The sequence below is a fragment of the Haliotis cracherodii genome, unplaced genomic scaffold (assembly GCF_022045235.1).
Source record: "Haliotis cracherodii isolate W230 unplaced genomic scaffold, xgHalCrac1.p SCAF_8, whole genome shotgun sequence".
NCBI lineage: Eukaryota > Metazoa > Mollusca > Gastropoda > Lepetellida > Haliotidae > Haliotis > Haliotis cracherodii.
This window is the reverse complement of record NW_027266341.1, coordinates 1,499,697-1,517,346: the sequence shown is the minus strand read 5'-3', so window position 1 is coordinate 1,517,346 and position 17,650 is coordinate 1,499,697.

Here is a 17,650-nt window from a genome sequence, read left to right as displayed (position 1 = left end):
CGACCTTTTGGCATCCACACAGTAGTAGTAGTAGTAGTAGTAGTAGTAGTAGTAGTAGTAGTTAGTTAAATTAAGTTGTAGTATTTTTAAACCCAGTCGACTTGACGTTTTTGTACCCTCATCTTCTGGACGAATGTACGTTTCATTACTAAGATGATGTGAATGATGGACAGCATAACTTTCGATGTCAACTGACGAAAAATGAAACGTTACCAAACTGAAACCCCGAAAAGTATTACAAAATGGTTGAGAATCAATCGCCCAAACACAACCACAACAGTGTGCTGAGTAATGCACGTGCTACAGTACCCAGATCAGTGGAACTTTGGTTGGGAGTGAAACTTCTTTTGCTCTTGCAGCATGCCAACCTACAAAGATATGGATATAGAAGGAACGAGGTACTGTTCATTCACACCCAAACCATTGGACAGTGACAAATAACATGCTGAGATTAATGGTACTGAGAGAAGCCTTGGTATGATACATCAAGAAGCAGCACATGACCACGTTGCGAGGAGTTTTGGCCGTAGCCGAATGACAGTCACCAGGCTGATGATCCATTAAAATATTGAAAGTCCAAGTTCTCAGTAAAATGCATTTCTCGAATCGCAAAGATAAGTTTCTACCTCAGATTGGTCAGAATTAATTAGGACACACTCACTTACATCATCACAAAATAGAAACGGGTGACGCCAGGCCCATTAGACTCCCTTTTAATGGACAAAACGCACCCATTGGGAAAGCATGTTCCAGACAGGGGCAAGACATGTTTGAAGCCAATACCATTCAGCCCAGCAGGTGCAAGACATGTTTGAAGCCAATACCATTCAGCCCAGCAGGTGCAAGACATGTTTGAAGCCAATACCATTCAGCCCAGCAGGTGCAAGACATGTTTGAAGCCAATACCATTCAGCCCAGCAGGTGCAAGAAATGTTTGAAGCCAATATCATTCAGCCCAGTTCTTCTGAATGGCACTCTCCCTTTGTCATGGTAAAAAAAACCCGTGATATCTCTTACCCATTTGCCGTAGATTATAGACGCCTCAATGCAGTTTCCAAATCAAGATGTTTCGCTCTACCACCTCTGCCAATGTGCCATGTTTTAGTGTGCTTGATTGCGCTAGTGGCGTTTGGCAAATAACTCTCCGTCCAGAGGCAAGACACAAATCGGCCTGTATTACACCCGATGGCGTTTTGGATGAACACGCCCCCCTTTTGGTCTAAAAAATGTTCCTATTGCATTTCCGCAAACCATTTCAGATGCAATCGAAAAATGAATTGACTTAACATACTAATATGTGTAGATTACGTAATATTTTCTAAAACGTTTGTGAACATTTGAGGCACCTCAAGGCAGTATTCCTAATGATCAAAGAAGCAGGACTCACTCTAACACCAAGCAAATGTGAATTTGCAACAAAACAAGTCACCTATTTTAGGGCACATCTTCAGCAAAGATGGCATCCATGTCCATATACTTGAAAAAATAGATTCAGTCACACAGGTCCCACATCTAAAATGTTGTGTGTCATTTCTTAGATTTGGTCTCGTATTATCACAAATTTGTAGCAAACTTTTCTGGCATCGCCTCCCCTATATACAACCTTATGAAAATAAAGACGCGTCTTATAGTCCAACAACTGCATCTCAAGCTGCAATAGGGAACATTTTAGGCCAACTTGATGCCCATAGTGTAATTTGGAATGATGTTGTTAATTCATTTCGTTTGACCGTACAATATCTTCCTGTTCTGTTTTTAGGAACAAACAGTGTTGATTGGCAATGTTACTATTGCTCGTCAGTTTCTAAGTAAGGGTATATGATGCTTAATGGTCATTTCCCATCACAGTCAACAACTGTTTTGGCCTCTTGAAATGGAAGATTTGAAATGATATTAATAAATAAGGGTTACGGACATACTGTCCCTCTGTCAAAGATGATGGCTTTGCCCACGAAATATTCAGTATTGATGAGGATGCCCATATTGTGGTCAAGACAACATATTGAGGCTGAGTTTTCAAGAAGATGGAGGCTGAGGTTTTTATTTACACACAAATTATTAGAGCTTGACGAAAAGCTTGACGTTCAGCAGCAACTACTGAGAGAAGGTCATTTAGCCTGGACACATTTAGGATCGGCAAATCAGAAACTCAATATCCTCCTGCAGTACACCGTGTCCCATGGTACGAAAGTGTTCAAAAAAGAGTAACCTCCCTTATAACATACTCCTTCGTGTTGTGATCTCGTCACACCTTATTTTACGTGCGCTTCAACGGGTTTTTTGTGTTTTTTTGTTTGTTGTTTAACGCCGCACTCAGCAATATTCCAGCTATATTACGACCAGCATGGGTAAATGAAGACCTATTCAATCCCGGAGTTTCACGGGTGTCGTGTATGCAGTAGGTGGAAAGGTTCCTGTTGGCGATGATCGGTTGGCGTAAACAACAAACAAACAAGCAAGCATACACAAGTATCTGTGCACACGGTCATTTCGCCGGAACACACTTGGGGCGAGAAAGCAGAAAGCCAGTATGCCCCAGCATTACGAACCCTGACGAAACCTTTAACACACTGACTTCACTAGTCCATGTACTTGTATCAAACACAACTGTATATATGTGACACTGGTCTACTGCTCTACATTGACTGTACATTGTACTCCTGGCCCGAGGCCTCGAAAGTACAACAAGCGAACTTACATCTGTTACATTACTATAATTTAACAACTGTTTCTTCTGTAAAATATGTTCATTTCAGTGACTCGGTGTTAGTCTCTGTGTCCCAGTTTGTCGGTCTCTCCCTGTCTCTCTCTCTCTCTCCCTGTCTCTCTCACTTTCTCTCCGTGTCTCTCTCACTCTCTCTCCGTGTATCTCTCACTCTCTCTCTCCTTGTCTCTCTCACTTTCTCTCCCTGCCTCTCTACCTCTCTCTCTCTCTTCCTGTGTCTCTCTCTCAGTACCTGTTTGTCGCTCTCTTCCTGTCTTTCTCTCACCCCGTTTGTCTCTCACTCTCTCTCTCCCTGTATGTCTCACTCTCTCCATCCGTCCTCTCTCCTCCCGTGTCTGTCTGTCTGTCTGTCTGTCTTTATGACTCTCTTGTTGAGATTGCCCTTGCCCCATGACACAGCAGGTAGTTAGGTTTGACTGAGTGGAATGTTCTCTCATGCGCCATTGCTATGTCGGTGTCTCATATTTTCAGGGCCGACATATATGTATTTACATACACCGACAAATATTTTGAAGATTTTTTTGTTTTATTGCTTTGTATTTTCAAGTGAGTTATACTGCGAGTTCTGAGGCGGGTGTACGATTTGTAATGTACTCATTAATGCAAATGTACTCGCACGTACCGTAGGCAGTGGTACACCTGTACCCACCTGGCCAAAACATGAATCACTGGATGAATCTGACCTATAAAGATACAGTCCACGACTGGCGTCCATCTTCTGGTGTCATCTCGACATGGACGCAGCTAAGCTAGAGTTTAAACCCCCAGTGTCATCTCGACATGGACGCAGCTCATCTAGAGTTTAAACCACCCGGTGTCATCTCGACATGGACGCAGCTCATCTAGAGTTTAAACCAGCCGGTGTCATCTCGACACAGACGCAGTTCAGCTAGAGTTTAAACCACCCGGTGTCATCTCGACAAGGACGCAGCTCATCTAGAGTTTAAACAACCCGGTGTCATCTCGACAAGGACGCTGCTCAGCTAGAGCTAAAACCACCCGGTGTCATCTCGACATGGACGCTGCTCAGCTAGAGTTAAAACAACCCGGTGTCATCTCGACATGGACGCTGCTCAGCTAGAGTTAAAACCACCAGGTGTCATCTCGACATGGACGCTGCTCATCTAGAGTTAAAACCACCCGGTGTCATCTCGACATGGACGCTGCTCAGCTAGAGCTAAAACTACCCGGTGTCATCTCGACATGGACGCTGCTCAGCTAGAGTTAAAACAACCCGGTGTCATCTCGACATGGACGCTGCTCAGCTAGAGTTAAAACCACCCGGTGTCATCTCGAGAAGGACGCAGCTCATCTAGAGATTAAACCAGCCGGTGTCATCTCGACATGGACGAAGCTCAGCTAAACCACCCGGTGTCATCTCGACATGGACGCAGCTCAACTTGAGTTTAAACCACCCTGTTATCTCGACATGGACGCAGCTCAGCTAGAGTTTAAACCAGCCGGTGTCATCTCGACATGGACGAGGCTCAGCTAAACCACCCGGTGACATCTCGACATGGACGCAGCTGATCTAGAGTTTAAACCACCCGGTGTCATCTCGACATGGACGAAGCTCAGCTAAACCAGCCGGTGTCATCTCGACATGGACGCAGCTCATCTAGAGAATAAACTACCCGGTGTCATCTCGACAAGGACGCAGCTCAGCTAGAGTTTAAACCAGCCGGTGTCATCTCGACATGGACGCAGCTCAGCTAGAATTTAAACCAGCCGGTGTCATCTCGACAAGGAAGAAGCTCAGCTAGAGTTTAAACCAGCCGGTGTCATCTCGACATGGACGCAGCTCAGCTAGAGTTTAAACCACCCAGTGTCATCTCGACAAGGACGCAGCTCATCTAGAGAATAAACCACCCGGTGTCATCTCGATAAGGACGTAGCTCAGCTAAACCACCCGGTGTCATCTCGACATGGACGCAGCTCAACTAGAGTTTAAACCACCCTGTGTCATCTCGACATGGACGCAGTTCAGCTACAGTTTAAACCACCCGGTGTCATCTCGACATGGACGCAGCTCAGCTACAGTTTAAACCACCCGGTGTCATCTCGACATGGACGCAGCTCAGCTAGAGTTTAAACCACCCGGTGTCATCTCGACATGGACGCAGCTCAGCTAGAGTTTAAACCACCCGGTGTCATCTCGACATGGACGCAGCTCAGCTAGAGTTTAAACCACCCGGTGTCATCTCGACAAGGACGCAGCTCAGCTAGAGTTTAAACCACCCGGTGTCATCTCGACATGGACGCAGTTCAGCTAGAGTTTAAACCAACCGGTGTCATCTCGACAAGGACGCAGCTCAGCTAGAGTTTAAACCACCCGGTGTCATCTCGACATGGACGCAGTTCAGCTAGAGTTTAAACCACCCGGTGTCATCTCGACATGGACGCAGCTCAGCTAGAGTTTAAACCACCCGGTGTCATCTCGACATGGACGCAGCTCAGCTAGAGTTTAAACCACACAGTGTCATCTCGACAAGGACGCAGCTCATCTAGAGAATAAACCACCCGGTGTCATCTCGATAAGGACGTAGCTCAGCTAAACCAGCCGGTGTCATCTCGACATGGACGCAGCTCAGCTAGAGTTTAAACCACCCTGTGTCATCTCGACATGGACGCAGTTCAGCTAGAGTTTAAACCAACCGGTGTCATCTCGACATGGACGCAGCTCAGCTAGAGTTTAAACCACCCGGTGTCATCTCGACATGGACGCAGCTCAGCTACAGTTTAAACCACCCGGTGTCATCTCGACATGGACGCAGTTCAGCTAGAGTTTAAACCACCCGGTGTCATTTCGACATGGACGCAGCTCAGCTAGAGTTTAAACCACCCGGTGTCATCTCGATATGGACGCAGCTCAGCTAGAGTTTAAACCACCCGGTGTCATCTCGACAAGGACGCAGCTCAGCTAGAGTTTAAACCACCCGGTGTCATCTCGACAAGGACGCAGTTCAGCTAGAGTTTAAACCACCCGGTGTCATCTCGACATGGACGCAGTTCAGCTAGAGTTTAAACCACCCGGTGTCATCTCGACATGGACGCAGCTCAGCTAGAGTTTAAACCACCCGGTGTCATATCGACATGGACGCAGCTCAGCTACAGTTTATCACGATATGGCTGAAATATTGCCGATGTGACGTAAAGCATAAACTCAGTCACTCACAGCTACAGTTTAAACCACCCGGTGTCATCTCGACATGGACGCAGTTCAGCTAGAGTTTAAACCACCCAGTACAATCATGACGGGTTTTAACTAAAACTATTCAAAAAGAAAATTATGTCCGGGTTTCGTTCTAAAACGTTTCTTTATATACTAGCCACATAAAGAAACTGTGCACGGAGAAAATATACTCTGGATTGAAATACAACACAGCAAGAACATAATGATGCAGACGCTGTAGCAGCTGAATGATCGGTCCATAAGAAAATGTCAACGGGACCTGAACAACATCGGTTGCGATGACGTCAGAAGATCAAAATGGAGTAGGGGGTCAAACGACAAAGTCACAAAGTCAATAACGGGTATGACCACCCTGTGCGTGAATTACAGCAGTGCATCGGCGACGCATGGAGTCCACCAAATGGGCATGGAAGGCCTGGGGAATGGCCTGCCATATCCTCCTCAAATCCTGTGCCAAGTCACGGACGTTATCTGGAGGATGTGGAAGACGACGCAGACGGCGCTCCATTTCATCCCACACATGCTCTATTGGGGAGAGATGTGAATGTGCAGGCCATGGCAGTAACATGAAGGGAATCCATTGCGACGCTAGCCGTGTGAGGACGAGCTTTGTCCTGTTGAAATGTCAATCCCGGGCCATGACGTTGCAGGAAAGGAATGACCACAGGCCTCAGAATCTGATCTCTGTAGCCAACACCGGTGAGATTGCCCTGAACAACCACCAAAGGGGTTCGGTGCCGTGCTGTTATCCCACCCAAAATATTCACAGAGCCACCTCCAAAACGATTCCTCTACACAATACAGTTGCGTGCATAACGTTCTCCCAAACGCCGGTAGACACGTTGGCGCCCGTCACTGTGGGAAATGTTGAACCTCGATTCATCTGTAAAGACAACATTTCTCCACCATATTCGAGGTTGGCGATCATGATTTCGACACCATCTTAGACGGTTGACGCGATGACGGTGTGTCAGGATGGGACGTATGGCAGGGCGTCGTGGTCGAATCCCGTACTGACGTAAACGATGGATACGGCGCAGTCCAGGAATTGTCTGGGACGTCGTTACTGCCGTTTGGAACCTGTGTCGGAGATGTTTAACTCGAATCCATCTGTCCTGTACTCGAATTTCATGTAATGACCTCTTGCTGAGTTGGAGGTTTTACTTCTTAAAAGTAAGACCCAGTAGCAGGTCTTACTTTTGAAAGTAAGACTTATTACCGGGTCTTACTTTTGAAAGTAAGACTTATTACCGGGTCTTACTTTTGAAAGTAAGACCTCTTATCGGGTCTTACTATTTAAAGTAAAACCTTGCCCTGATTTCGAAACAAACCAAGTTTTCAGTCAAAACCGGATTTACGACATAAGCAAATTTAGCCCACATGAACGCTTTAGTGTGATATTTTGTACAAAGTTACAGTATAGGTTGAAAAACAGACTTTAGTGTTGGAAACATGTAGAAATTTAGTCAGAAAAATTTTGAGTAAGAATTCTCAAGTTTGTTTCGAGAAATCGGAGCCCGTTTCAGATACCCTATTTTCTTAATCCTTCAACAACAAAAAATAAACCAATTTTTCAACAATTCTTTATTTCAGTTGAAATTAATAGTTAACGAAAACTGCTTGTCTTTGCATTTTCCACAGTTAACAGAAACTTTTGATTCTGGTTCAGAAGTTTGAGCAGTTGGTTCAGAATCAACTTTTCTCTTTCTGTCGGGGACAACGCACAACAGGTCGGAAACCTTTTGGTCATCTGAAGACCTCTTGTACACCCGAACGGCTTCACTGCGGTGACCTGAAATTCAATTAAATAAAGCATTAAACTGAAGAACCAAATTTAATCTATTACAACAGATTCCAATCCTCCAAAGTGAGAATGCATTTAAATAGTAGTTATACATACATGCTGCATAAATACATTCTCCAAACTGTACAGTTCAGTATTTAGAGTGGTAATATAGACAGTTTCTTCAGTGCTGTGAAGTAGAATGCATTAGTTTCCTCGCCTGCTGCCTTACTGCAGTAAAAGAAATAAACATCTTCGCGGTCGGTCTTACTTTTACACTCCCTTCGCACTGAGGTCCTTACTTTTCCAATCATGACCTCGGCCTCGTACTTTATCCTACACGTACAGTATCTGACTGGTCACTATCTATCAGACGATGTGTGGAAGTAGTGTAGGTTGGTATTTACCTAGGATGGTTTCATCAACCCCACGTGCACTTGAATCATGTGAGCCGATGTCGCAAGACAACATGTCACATGTCATTGACTATCAAATGACGTTTATCCCAATCGTGTACTTAGTGTTGAGACATACTAGTAGATGTTGCGTGATGTGACTCGCTAGGCACCTGCTCGGATCACAGACGACCGCTGGGTGGAGCCCCGGATTAGCTGTATGTTCGCGGACAAGTAACGGTGGTCAGGCTCGCTGGCTTGGTTGATGCATGTCATCGTGTCCCAACTGCGTAGATCGATGCTCATTATGTCAATCACTGGTTCGTCTGGTCCAGACTCGATTATCTGCAGACCACCGTCATATAGTGGAATATTTCTGAGTGCGGCGTTAAACAACAAACAAACACCAACATGTACATGGTTCATTAGCGGATGTCAATCACATCGCAGGCGAAAATTGGCTTTCTTGAGGAGATGGTTCCAGGGTGCCGTTGTACTAAGCGATCTAAGCGCTAAGGTGATCGTAACTCCCATTCCTTAACACAGACTTACAACAGTCGTAGCGCTGATGTTGTTTCGTGCAACGACATCCAGGTTGGTCCACTCATGACCAATCGTGTCATTCCGTCGTATAATTACCTCCCTTCTTACATAGTCGGGCGAGTATGTGACACCTCGAAACGTAATGAAAGTCTGCCATATTCCTATAACCGTGCGCGGTTCAGGGACAAACGAGGTTGTGGGTTACTCACGTTTCTTACCTACCGTTAACACGAAGCATACATCAATGTAATAACGATACATCACAGTCAGTATAGCATGGGAGTTTAAACGGGGTTGGTATCTCGTTACGGAATTGGGTTATCTCATAACAGGGTGGTGAATGACAACAGCGAATGACAATACGTTCATTAAGCAGTAGGGCTTATAACTCGTTCTTGTTTCAACTCGCTCCAGGCTGGCCGATTTAATCAAATTCGTTTAACCTCACGCGGATTCCATATATTTCGCAACTTTATCACCTGTCTCGTCACTTGTGAAAAACGAAGAGCGCCCTCTAGTAAAGAAATAACTTAACACCCGAGGGAAATTTGATTATGATTCGCCTCGAGAACAAATACTTGAAAACACGCCCATACTACATTCCACAGTGCGTACAGTTACTTAATTATTGGCCCGTGAAGAAAAGGGGTAGAATAGGTCTTCAACAACCCATACTTACAGTAAAAGGCGACTATGCTTGTCGTAAGAGGCGACTAACGGGATCAGGTGGTCAGGCTCACTGACTTGGTTGATGCATGTCATCGATCCCAATTGCGTGGATCGATGCTCATGATGTCAATCACTGGATTGTCTGTTCCAGACTCGATTATTTACAGACCGCCGTCATATAGCTGGAATATTGCTGAGTGCGGCAGTAAACAACAAACATTATTATCATTATCATTAATATTATTATTATTATTATTATTATTATTATTATTATTATTATATCGCAGGTATCCAGGTACTAGTATCTGCTCAAATTCGGTTTTATTTGTTCCCAGTCCATTGGAACCGTTTGCATTCCAGTTATCATTCTCAACTCCCTGGGGAGTAAACAACCCAGGCTGCCAAGGGCCGCTAGAAGGTTTATACATTCACCTCACATATGGGGTACCCATTCCCCGATGGTTGACCAGAGGCACATTTGAACTAAGTCGCTTGCCCAGGGTGACAGCACAAGTTTTAACACTTGTGTTTTAGGTGTATGTACGTATTCGTGTTTCCACCATCTGGAAGTGCATGCAGTGATATGCTTAGAATTAATCACGAAATTATTCCGTCGTTATGCGTTACAAGGCAATCGCCAAATCCGTCAGAAACCAGTCAGTGTATGAGAACTTTCGTCGCAACACTTGTAGTCGTTACCTCATTTTACACGAAATATGTGTATTTGTTTAAATGCGCACTCGAGGAATGAATTCGTTTTCTAATGAAATGAATTACGCTTTATGTCATATATTACCAGGGGATCGTGAAGCTAAAGGAATCTCAGTTTGGTCTAGACTGTCCCAGAGACTTCCATCATGAAGTCACGTGAGTCATCCCTGCATACACGATTAGTTGTGGGGACAGTAGTTTCTCTCAATGTACACGAGCGTGTTTGTTTCAGCCCTACCCATATCGGTACAGTAGAACCTGTCTTCTCCGATATAAAGCTGTACATGTAATGTGTGGCCACGGATATCAATATCCATCATGATTCAATGACTGTTAGTCAATATAGGACCCCAGAAACACACGAGGGTGACAATAGACTAAGCAAACACTGAATTTTAAGTCTGTGAGGAACGCTGGGAACGGCCACGGACGCAGTGCACTTGTTTGTTTGTTACTGTGCCGCCACACGGCAATATTCCAACTTTAGGACGTAAGCCTCTAAATAATCAAACCTGGACCAGGCGAACCAGTGGTCGATATTGTGAGCAACGCTGTCGGGGCACGATGGCACGCCATCAACGCGGGCGGTCGCTCGTCACGCCGAAGACCCGGGTTCGATTCCCCACATTGGTACAATATGTGAAGCTCATTTCTGATGTACCCCGCCTGATATTGCTGGTATATTGACGAAGGCGGCGTAAAACCATACTCACTCACACCATCAACCAAGTCATCGAGGCTGACCACCCGAACCCATTCGTCACCTCTTACGACCAGCATGGGTTGCTGGGAATCAATTCTAACCACAGGAACTCGATGATAGCGTGTATAACATAATATATTCGTATAGAAAAAAACCCACACCCCTCTATATATATACATAGAGACATAGAGGTTGTGATTTTTTTCTCTATACGATTATATTATGTTATACACGCTATCATCGAGTTCCTGTGATTCTAACCTGGAATCCTCAGGGGTCTTGGGTGATGGGGGAGTGTAACGTTGGAATGTTGGCTCCTAACGTCTATACACGGTCCAGTGTATATAGCCACTGTGGATAAGATGTGTCTATAACGAGGATTTATAACCAACATATATATCCAGGTTGCATATCAATGGTTGGTTATAGACCACCCGGATCCAGAGGTGGGGTACAGGGGGTCGCTTCCCCTCCTTTTTAAAACCAAAAGTATGGCATTAAACTTATCTGAGAGAGGAGTTTGATATTTTGGACCCCTCCCTTTTTAAAATAATAATATATTTTAAGTAATAACATTTTGATGGCTTAAGTTTATAGTGATTGAGGGTTGAGGGCTGACTGTCGGAGGCCACGGATTGACAACTGACCAGCCAAGGGAGGCGCCGGTGGATTGACAACTGTTTTAACCAATGTAAACCCCTGTAAACTCATGCCACGCCCCGTGGGTGTCAAGCTACCTGTAGCATCTGCATACATGAGATGCATCCCTCGTGGGGTGTGGCGACATGAAGATGTGATTTATAAAGGCTGCAGAATTAAATTGGATGACGCTGCAGGCGTCCACATTGTGTTTATGATGGAGCCGCAATTTACTGTGCAGAGTTGTGTCCCTTGGGCACGCCAGGAACCTATGACCGTGGGTTCGAATCCCGGTTCGCCCCGATTATGTTTCTAGGTTCCTCAGCACCATACCCGTGCTCGTTGGATTTACAAAGTGGTAAACGTCCAAAACCTGCATCAATTTCCACCCACATTAAGTTGAAACAACTGATATAACCGTGATATAACTAGAATACTACTCAAAGTGGCGTTAAACACAAGTCACTCTGAACCGAGGCTTACGAGCTCGTATATAGCCACGGTCACCTCACGGACTAAGTCGTAAATATACACGACGGTAATTAATGACAGAGGTGCACATCTTGGTCAACTTGGCTGACGGTCAATACGTGGAACAAAAATGTCCAGATACCACAAAGCGGCAGAAAATTACATTTACGCCCAAACACAATTACTCTTGAATCGATAATTGATAAAACTCCACAAGCTTGCTGGTCGGTTAAATATTTAAGAGAACAATACTTTGAAAATAAATATTAGCGGTGCACTCGTGCTTCTAGTTTTACATTGATATGTCCATCTTGAGACATTCATACGTGTATTTGATGCAACTGAATTGTCTGTGGTTGCATTGTCCCAGACGGTGACAACCTACACTCCACCAGCCTGCGACATCTGTACAACGACGTGAATCATTGACAACTAGCTTCAATAATATTTTTTGTAATATCCATATTGTCCCATTTGTTGGGAAGTGATTTAGCAATGGTATGAAGTTTGAAGGCTGTTTTAACAATCTGCTGCACATTTATCAGTTCCATTGTGTTCTACTATTAACTTCTGTAACATGAGGTTGCTATGTAACCTTTTAATCAATAAGTAATCATATTCTGTCACGTTGTCATAACGACCTGTTTCATTCGAATATTGTGTACGCTGCGTTTGTAAATCAACCCGTGACGTCACAATGTGCAAACCGTGCAATGAATTCTCGTCAACGGTCATCCTTTGTATCTCAAGGGCAAGCATTTCGGTAAACCAAAATAAGTGGTGTGGTGTGGTGTGGTGTGGTGTGGTGTGGTGTGGTGTTGTGTTGTGTTGTGTTGTGTTGTGGTGTGGTGTGGTGTGGTGTGGTGTGGTGTGGTGTGGTGTGGTGTGGTGTGGTGTGGTGTGGTGTGGTGTTTTGCGGTGTGGTGTTTTGTTTTGTTTTGTGGTGTGGTGTGGTGTGGTGTTTTGTGGTGTGGTGTGGTGTGGTGTTTTGTGGTGTGGTGTGGTTTGGTGTTTTGTTTTGTTTTGTGGTGTGGTGTGGTGTTTTGTGGTACGGTGCCGTGCGGTGCGATGCGGTGCGGTGCGGTGTGTGGTGTGGTAATGCACCTCCATGTCAGAATGATAAGATCTGATTGGTCCACATGATCTGGATAAAATACCATATATCCCGCCTTGAAGGCAAAATACATTTCTCAGCGGGTGAATAAATCCCGTATACCCCGCCATGAGCAAGTCAGGCTGCATGTGGATTTCTGAGAGGCAGAATAAATCCCTTATACCCAGCTTCAAAGTAAAAAGCTGCACACTTTTTCCGAGTCAATGGAAGTCACGTGACATAGCGCAAGTTAACCTCAGCTCAGTCGAACAGCTGTTTTCTATTAATTTTGAATTTGTTTGAATTCTTTTACAATGTCATATTAAAACATATCGGTAACATAAACACGTTGTAGCAGGATCACCCGGGGTACATGCGCCCCTCGTTAGGTTTTACTCCACTAACGTCCGTATAGTATAGTATGGTATGGTATGGTATAGTATAGTTTTTACGCCACTTTTAGCAATATTCCAGCAATATCATGGCGGGGGACACCAGAAATAGGCTTCACACATTGTACCCATGTCGGGAATCAAACCCGGGTTTTCGGCGTGACCAGCGAAAGCTTTAACCACTAGGCTACCCGACTGCCAGTATAGTATAGTATAGTATAGTATAGTATAGTATAGTATAGTATAGTATAGTATAGTATAGTATAGTATAGTATAGTATAGTATAGTATAGTATAGTATAGTATAGTATAGTATAGTATAGTATTTGATGACTCAAGCGTCCCCGTGCTATGGGTGTAACAGTTCAAGGCAAAACTTGATCACACTACACGGTGGGTTAGAGCAAGCTTTATCTCTCAGCTAGCTGATATTTCTGACGCATGGGTATATGTTATGACTAAAAGACCGATGTTAATGTGTGGTATATATGATATAGCTGATATTGATGGTGACGTGTAGCATATATATAGATGATAACATGATACATGATATAGCGTATATATAGATGATAACATGATATAGCGTATATATAGATGATAACATGAAATAGTGTATATACAGATTATAACATCATACATGATGTAGCGTATATGTAGATGATAACATGATACATGATATAGCGTATATATGGATGATAACATGATATAGCGTATATATAGATGATAACATGAAATAGTGTATATACATATTATAACATCATACATGATGTAGCGTATATGTAGATGATAACATGATACATGATATAGCGTATATATGGATGATAACATGATATAGCGTATATATAGATGATAACATGAAATAGTGTATATACAGATTATAACATCATACATGATGTAGCGTATATGTAGATGATAACATGATACATGATATAGCGTATATATGGATGATAACATGATATAGCGTATATATAGATGATAACATGAAATAGTGTATATACAGATTATAACATCATACATGATGTAGCGTATATGTAGATGATAACATGATACATGAAATAACGTATATATAGATGATACCATGATATAGCGTATGATAACATGATACATGATATAGAATATATATAGATGATAACATGATATAAAGATGATAACATCAGACCTGATGTAGCGTGTATGGAGATGATAACATGGTACATGATATAGCGTATATATGGATGATAAAAAGATACATGATGCAGCGTATATATAGATGATAACATGATATAGCGCATATATAGATGATAACATGATACATGAAATAACGCATATATAGATGTAAACATGATACATGATATAGCGTATATATAGATGATAGCATGATATAGTGTATATATAGATGATAACATGATAAAGCGCATATATAGATGATAACATGATAAAGCGCATATATAGATGATAACATGATATAGCGCATATATAGATGATAACATGATACATGAAATAACGCATATATAGATGTAAACATGATACATGATATAGCGTACATATAGATGATAACATGATATAGCGTATATATAGATCATAACATGAGATAGCGTATATACAGATGATAACATGATACATGATAGCGTATATATAGATGGAAACATGATACATGATATAGCGTATATGTAGATGATAACATGATACATGATATAGCGTTTATATGGATGATAACATATATAATAATAATAATAATATATATACTTTTCAAAAAAAGAAACTTGACATAGATGTAAAACCTCTTTTTGCCAAATATATAAAATAAATACATTAAATGAGAACCAAACAAGTTGATGTGTATATAGTTAGCGAAAACACATGCAAAGCACATAAACATAGCGTTTTGGGATCAATTTTACAGCTTCATCCTGCATTTAGGCATGCAAAAGGTACGCAACAGACTGAGGGAGGCTGGACTTTTTGCACGAAGACCTGTTCGACGTCATGTATTAACCCCACGTCATCTGGCGGACCGTCTGCTTTGGTGCCAACACAGGGTTAGATGGGCACGTGCAAGGTGGAGAAATGTACTGTTTACTGACCCCTTTCCTACTCACACGTGCTGATGGGCGCGCACGTGTCTACAGAAGTCGGGGTGAACGTAACGCCCCCAACTGTGTGCAGCAGGTTGTCCCATTTATCGGCGGGAGTGTCATGGTATGAGCCGGAATTCATCACGGTGGTAGGACGCCTCTCGTGCATGTGGCAGGTGCATTGACAGGTGTGCGTTACAGAGACTTGATCCTACAGCCTTACGTTCTTCCTCACGCAACGTTCATGGCGGACCGTTCCAGCAGGACAACGCTCGACCGCATATTGCACGTGTTTGTCAGGATTTCTTACAGCACAACAACATCCATACATTACCCTGGCCAGACCGGTCACCAGATTTGTCCCCGATTGAGCATCTGTGGGACGAGATGGATCGACGCGTTCGCAGAAGGAATCCACCGCCCCAAACACTTCCGGCGCTTCTTGATGCACTTCAGCATGAATGGCAGCACATTCAACAGCGTGTTATTGACAACTTGATTGCATCTATGGGTCGTCGGTGTCAAGCGGTGATTGATGCACGTAGTGGGCACAACCGATACTGACATTTTCTGTACCCCTGTGACATTAACTGTATCGTGTACGTGTGTCTGTCTAGGTGACACGATTAATGTTTTGAACATTGTGTACATTGATCTTCCAACAGTGTATGGTTTCTGTGTCCTATTTTGAAACAATCGCATTATATTACATTTTAAAAGTCAGTGTCAAGTTTCTTTTTTCAAGAATATATATATATATATATATATATATATATATATATATATATATATATATATATATATATATATATATATATATATATATATATATATATATATATATACTAGCCACATAAAGAAACTGTGCACGGAGAAAATATAGATATAAGGGCCCACCGTCCACACATGAAATATAGGTTTGAACACAGCAATTATTGGAGACATTCAAACGCTCATGCAAGTGCCATGCGCTATGACGTCATTGATGGGGGCCTATGGACGTGCAATGAGTTACTGCACGTGCATCCTGTGCAGCTGTACACAGCATGTGCAACTCAATATTCGCTGTCACTTTGGAAAGCATGATCTGTGGTCATTCAAAAATTCAAAACTTCTGAGGCGCAGACACAAGCATATCACAAGCAAATCATGCCAAGATTGACAGCTGCACAGCGTCATGAAGCCATTGGAATGATCCGAGCGTGAATGAGGCAACAACAGGTGGCAACACATTTCCAATGCCATCGTAACACGATATCGGCATTGGTGAGGCGTTATCAGAACACAAATGACGTTGCCGACCACCCACGTTCAGGACGTCCCCGAGTAACGACGCCAAGACAGGACAGATGGATTCGAGTTAAACATCTCCGACACAGGTTCCAAACGGCAGTAACGACGTCCCAGACAATTCTTGGACTGCGCCGTATCCATCCCAACACTGTCAGGAATCGTTTACGTCAGTACGGGATTCGACCACGACGCCCTGCCATACGTCCCATCCTGAAACACCGTCATCGCGTCAACCGTCTAAGATGGTGTCGAAATCATGTTCGCCAACCTCGAATATGGTGGAGATATGTTGTCTTTACAGATGAATCGAGGTTCAACATTTCTCACAGTGACGGGCGCCAACGTGTCTACCGGCGTTTGGGAGAACGTTATGCACGCAACTGTATTGTGGAGAGGAATCGTTTTGGAGGTGGCTCTGTGATGATTTGGGGTGGGATAACAGCACGGCACCGAACCCCTTTGGTGGTTGTTCAGGGCAATCTCACCGGTGTTGGCTACAGAGATCAGACTCTGAGGCCTGTGGTCATTCCTTTCCTGCAACGTCATGGCCCGGGATTGACATTTCAACAGGACAACGCTCGTCCTCACACGGCTAGGGTCGCGATGGATTTCCTTCACCATAACAATGTCATGTTACTGCCATGGCCTGCACATTCACATCTCTCCCCAATAGAGCATGTGTGGGATGAAATGGAGCGCCGTCTGCGTCGTCTTCCACATCCTCCAGATAACGTCCGTGACTTGGCACAGGATTTGAGGAGGATATGGCAGGCCATTCCCCAGGCCTTCCATGCCCATTTGGTGGACTCCATGCGTCGCCGATGCACTGCTGTGATTCACGCACAGGGTGGTCATACCCGGTATTGACATTGTGACTTTGTCGTTTGACCCCCATTTTGATCTTCTGACGTCATCGTAACAGATGTTGTTCAGGTCCCGTTGACATTTTCTTATGGTCCGATCATTCAGCTGCTACAGCGTCTGCAT